The sequence below is a fragment of the Pristiophorus japonicus genome, chromosome 7, assembly GCF_044704955.1.
Source record: "Pristiophorus japonicus isolate sPriJap1 chromosome 7, sPriJap1.hap1, whole genome shotgun sequence".
Taxonomy (NCBI): Eukaryota; Metazoa; Chordata; class Chondrichthyes; family Pristiophoridae; genus Pristiophorus; species Pristiophorus japonicus.
The window spans coordinates 228,120,292-228,126,291 of NC_091983.1; positions in this window are offsets into that span (position 1 = coordinate 228,120,292).

Sequence of the window (6,000 nt, forward strand, 5' to 3'; positions counted from 1 at the left end):
TTGTAGAAACATTAAAATAATGAAAGGGATAGACAAGATAGAGGCAGAGAGGTTGTTTCCACTGGTCGGGGAGACTAGAACTAGGGGGCACAGCCTCAAAATACGGGGGAGCCAATTTAAAACCGAGTTGAGAAGGAATTTCTTCTCCCAGAGGGTTGTGAATCTGTGGAATTCTCTGCCCAAAGAAGCAGTTGAGGCTAGCTCATTGAACGTATTCAAATCACAGATAGATAGATTTTTAACCAATAAGGGAACTAAGGGTTATGGGGAGCAGGCGGGTAAGTGGAGTTGAGTCCACGGCCAGATCAACCATGATCTTGTTGAATGGTGGAGCAGGCCCGAGGGGCTAGATGGCCTACTCCTGTTCCTAATTCTTATGTTCTTATGTTCTTATGTTCAAAGGTCAAATACTGCTTGACCTTCTTGTTCAACGGTGCCATTGACCCCGAGTCTTGTAAAATGTCCTTTGATAACCTGGGAGGTTCCTGATCCAGTGCCTGAGAGAAAGAGCCCCCTTTTCTACAGTGCCTTTCACCACCTCAGGACATCCCAATCGCTGTACAATCAATGACCTACTTTTTGAAATGTATTCATTGTTGTAATGAAGGAAACGCCGCAGCCAATTTGCACACAGCAAGAACCCTCAAACAGCAATGTGATCAATGACCAGGTAATCTGTTAATATTGATGTTGGTTGAGGATAAATATTGGGTCCCGGGATATGGGGGAAACCTCTTCTCCTGATCTTCTTCCAATAACGTCCAAGGGGATAGATGGGACTTTGGTTTAAAATCCTGAAAGACAGCATTTCCTACAGTGCAGCATCCCTCAGTACTAACCCTACAACAGTGCAGCGTTCCTCAGTACTGACCCTACAACAGTGCAGTGCTCCCTCAGTACTGACCCTACAACAGTGCAGTGCTCCCTCAGTACTGACCCTACAACAGTGCAGTGCTCCCTCAGTACTGACCCTACAACAGTGCAGCTTTTCCTCAGTATTGACCCTACAACAGTGCAGCGTCCCTCAGTACTGACCCTACAACAGTGCAGCGTTCGTTTAGTACTGACCCTACAACAGTGCAGTGCTCCCTCAGTACTGACCCAAAAACAGTGCAGTGCTCCCTCACTACTGACCCTACAACAGTGCAGTGCTCCCTCAGTACTGACCCTACAACAGTGCAGTGCTCCCTCAGTACTGACCCTACAACAGTGCAGCGTCCCTCTGTACTGACCCTACAACAGTGCAGCGTTTCCTCAGTATTGACCCTACAAGAGTGTAGCGTCCCTCAGTACTAACCTTCCAACAGTGCAGCATTCGCTTGGTACTGACCCAACAACAGTGCAGTGCTCCCTCAGTACTGACCCTACAACAGTGCAGTGCTCCCTCAGTACTGACCCTACAACAGTGCAGCGTCCCTCTGTACTGACCCTACAACAGTGCAGCGTTTCCTCAGTATTGACCCTACAAGAGTGTAGCGTCCCTCAGTACTAACCTTCCAACAGTGCAGCATTCGCTTGGTACTGACCCAACAACAGTGCAGCGCTCCCTCAGTACTGACCCGACAACAGTGCAGTGCTCCCTCAGTACTGGCACTACAACAATGCAGTGCTCCCTCAGCACTGACCCGACAACAGTGCAGTGCTCCCTCAGTACTGACACTACAACAGTGCAGTGATCCCTCAGTACTGACCCTACAACAGTGCAGTGCTCCCTCAGTACTGACCCTCCAACAGTACAGTGCTCCCTCAGTACTGACACTACAACAGTGCAGTGCTCCCTCAGCACTGACCCTCCAACAGTGCAGTGCTCCCTCAGTACTGACACTACAACAGTGCAGTGATCCCTCAGTACTGACCCTACAACAGTGCAGTGATCCCTCAGTACTGACCCAACAACAGTGCAGTGCTCCCTCACTACTGACCGTACAACAGTGCAGTGCTCCCTCAGCACTGACCCTCCAACAGTGCAGTGCTCCGTCAGTACTGACACTACAACAGTGCAGTGATCCCTCAGTACTGACCCTACAACAGTGCAGTGCTCCCTCAGTACTGACACTACAACAGTGCAGTGATCCCTCAGTACTGACCCTACAACAGTGCAGTGATCCCTCAGTACTGACCCTACAACAGTGCAGTGCTCCCTCACTACTGACCCTCCGACGATTCAGCGCTCGCTCAGTACTGATCCTCCGACAGGACAGCGCTCACTCAGTACTGACCCTCCCAGTACTGTCCCACCCTCATGAGACGTCAGACGTTGGTTACACTCCGAAAGGAATGTGGAGAATCCTGTTCAGTGATTCTCGATTTTACCCAGGGAGGGGTGAGAATGAGGAACTCATGGTTGAGGTGAGATACAAAAAGAAGCTGGATATTCACAAATGGGAGAAAGGAATTGAAGGATATTTTCTATGTTTCTATAGCTTGACGGGGTGAGATAAAGTGTGGTGGGAGAAGTCCCGTGTGGAGCATAAACACTGGCATGGATCTGTTGGGCTAAATTGCAACATTGCTGGAAAGAATTCCGTGGGCTCGATTATACTTTCTGAAAATGATCATTCGCTCATGGGAGGATAATCATAAGAACATAAGAATTAGGAGCAGGAGTAGGCCATTTGGCCCCTCGAGCCTGCTCCACCATTCAATAAGATCATGGCTGATCCTCTACCTCAACTTAATTTTCCTGCACTATCCACAGATCCTTTGATTTCCTTAATATTCAAATATCTATCAATCTCGGTCTTGAATACACTCAACTACTGAGTCTCCATAGCCCTCTGGGGTAGAGAATTCCAAAGATTTACCACCCTCGGAGTGAAGAGATTTCTCCTCATCTCAGTCCTAAATGGCCAACCTCTTATTCTGAGACGGTGACCACTGTTTCTAGACTCCCCAGCCAGATCATTCACCTCAGTACTCCTTTCCTACTTTCTCTCCATACCCCTTGGTCCCTTTATCCGTAAGAGCCATATCTAACTCCCTCTTGAATATATCCAATGAACTGGCATCAACAACTCTCTGCGGTAGGGAATTCCACAGGTTAACAACTCTCTGAGTGAAGAAGTTTCTCCTCATCTCAGTCCTAAATGGCTTACCCCTTATCCTTAGACTGTATCCCCTGGTTCTGGACTTCCCAACATCGGGAACATTCTTCCTGCATCTAACCTGTCCAGTCCTGTCAGAATTTTATATGTTTCTATGAGATCCCCTCTCATCCTTCTAAACTCCAGTGAATTCAGGCCCAGTCGATCCAGTCTCTCCTCATATGTCAGTCCTGCCATCCCGGGAATCAGTCTGATGAACCTTCGCTGCACTCCCTCAATAGCAAGAACGTCATTCCTCAGATTAGGAAATCAAAACTGAACAAAATATTCCAGGTCAGGTCTCACCAAGGCCCTGTACAACTAAAGTAAGACCTCCCTGCTCCTATACTCAAATCCACTAGCTATGAAGGCCAACATACCATTTGTCTTCTTCACCACCTGCTGTAACTGCATGCCAACTTTCAATGATTGATGTACCATGACACCCAGGTCTCGTTGCACTTCCCTTTTTCCTAATCTGCCGCCGTTCAGATAATATTCTGCCTTCGTGTTTTTGCTACCAAATTGGATAACCTCACATTTATCCACATTATACTGCATCTGCCATGCATTTGCCAACTCACCAAACCTGTCCATGTCATCCTGCAGCCTCTTAGCATCCTTCGCACAGCTCACACCACCACCCAGCTTAGTGTCATCTGCAAACTTGGAGATATTACACTCAATTCCTTCATCTAAAATGATTGATGTATATTGTAAAGAGCTGGGGTCCCAGCACTGAGTCCTGCGGCACCCCACTAGGCACTGCCTGCCATTCTGAAAAGGACCCATTTATCCCAACTCTCGACTTCCGGTCTGCCAATGAGTTCTCTATCCACGTCATTACATTACCTCCAATAACATGTGCTTTAATTTTGCACACTAATCTCTTGTGTGGGACCGTGTCAAAAGCCTTTTGAAAGTCCAAATACACCACATCCACTGGTTCTCCTTTGTCCATACCATTCATTACATCCTCAAAAAATTCTAGAAGATTTGTCAAGCATGATTTCCCTTTCATAAATCCATGCCAGCTTGGACCGATCCTGTCACTGCTTTGCAAATGCACTTCTATTTCATCTTTAATAATTGATTCCAACATTTTCCCCACTACTGATGTCAGGCTAACCGATCTATAATTACCCGTTTTCTCTCTCTCCTTTTTAAAAAAGTGGTGTTACATTAGCTACCCTCCAGTCCATAGGAACTGATCCAGAGTCAATAGACTGTTGGAAAATGATCACCCATGCATCTACTATTTCTCGGGCCACTTCCTTAAGTACTCTGGGATGCAGAATATTCAGCCCCGGGGATTTATTGGCCTTCAAACCCATCAATTTCCCGAACACAATTTCCCACCTAATAAGGATTTCCTTCAGTTCCTCCTTCTCTCTAGACGCTCGGTCCTCGAGTATTTCCGGAAGGTTATTTGTGTCTTCCTTTGTGAAGACAGAACCAAAGTATTTGTTGAACTGGTCTTCCATTTCTTGCTTCCCCATTATAAATTCACCTGAATTTGACTGCAACAGACCGACATTTGTCTTCACTAATCTTTTTCTCTTCACATATCTATAGAAGCTTTTGCAGTCAGTTTTTATGTTGCCAGCAAGCTTCTTCTCATACTCTATTTTCCCCCTTTTAATTAAATCCTTTGTCCTCCTCTTCTGAATTCTAAATTTCTCCCAGTACTCAGGTTTGCTTCTTTATCTGGCCAATTTATATGCCTCTTCCTTGGATTGAACACAATCCTTAATTTCCCTTGTAGCCACGGTTGAGCCACCTTCCACATTTTACTTTTACTCCAGACAGGGATGTACAATTGTTAACAATTAAAACTGTACACAATGCTCCAGGTGCCGTCTCACCAGGGCCCTACATAATTGTAGTAAGACATCTAGCCAACATACCATTTGCGTTCTTAATTTCTTGCTGTACCTGCAGGTGAACTTTCAATGATCCGTGTACAAGGATACCCAGATCCCTCTGAACACCAACATTTCCCAATCTCTCACCATTTAAAAAATACTCTAGTTTTCTATTTTTTTCTACCAAAGTGGATAATTTTGCATATCACCACAATTGTGGCAAATGTACTGCCCTTCAATACTGTCTTTCTTTCTCTCTCCTCTCTTTCTCTCTCACTCTCTCCCTCCCTTTATTTCTCCCTCACTTTCTTCTTCTCTCTCTCTCTCTCTCACTACCCATTTCACTTTTGCTGAAATACAGAACATTTGGTGGGGCAAAAGAAAACATGAATGAGACAAGATAAAAATATAACACATCACATTGATGCTGAAAGATACAGGGCCCCACAGATAAAAATATTTGTCATATTACCTTTGCAAAACTTCCTTAAGGTTCAAATAAATTCCCTTCCCAAAATAGTGATATTCCAACCCCAACCGTCCATATAACCGCCCGTTCATTGCTGCACTGATGCAGAGGCAGTACTGAGGGAGTGCTGCACTGTCAGAGGGACAGTACTGAGGGAGCGCTGCACTGTCAGAGGGACAGTACTGAGGGAGCGCTGCACTGTCAGAGGGGCAGTACTGAGGGAGTGCTGCACTTTTGGAGGGGCAGTACTGAGGGAGCGCTGCACTGTCAGAGGGGCAGTACTGAGGAAGCACTGCACAGACAGAGGTGCAGAATTGAGGGAGTGCGGCACAGTCAGAGTGGAAGTACTGAGGGAATGCTGCTTTATCAGAGAGGCAGTACTGAGGGATTGCTGCACTGTCAGAGGGGCGGTGCTGAGGGAGGGCTGCACTGTCAGAGGGGCAATACTGACGGAACGCTGCACTGTCAGAGAGGCAATACTGAGGGAGCGCTGCACAGACAGAGGGAGCGCTGCACTGTCAGACGGGCAGTAATGAGGGAGTGCTGCAATGTCGGAGGGGCAGTACTGAGGGAGCGCTGCACT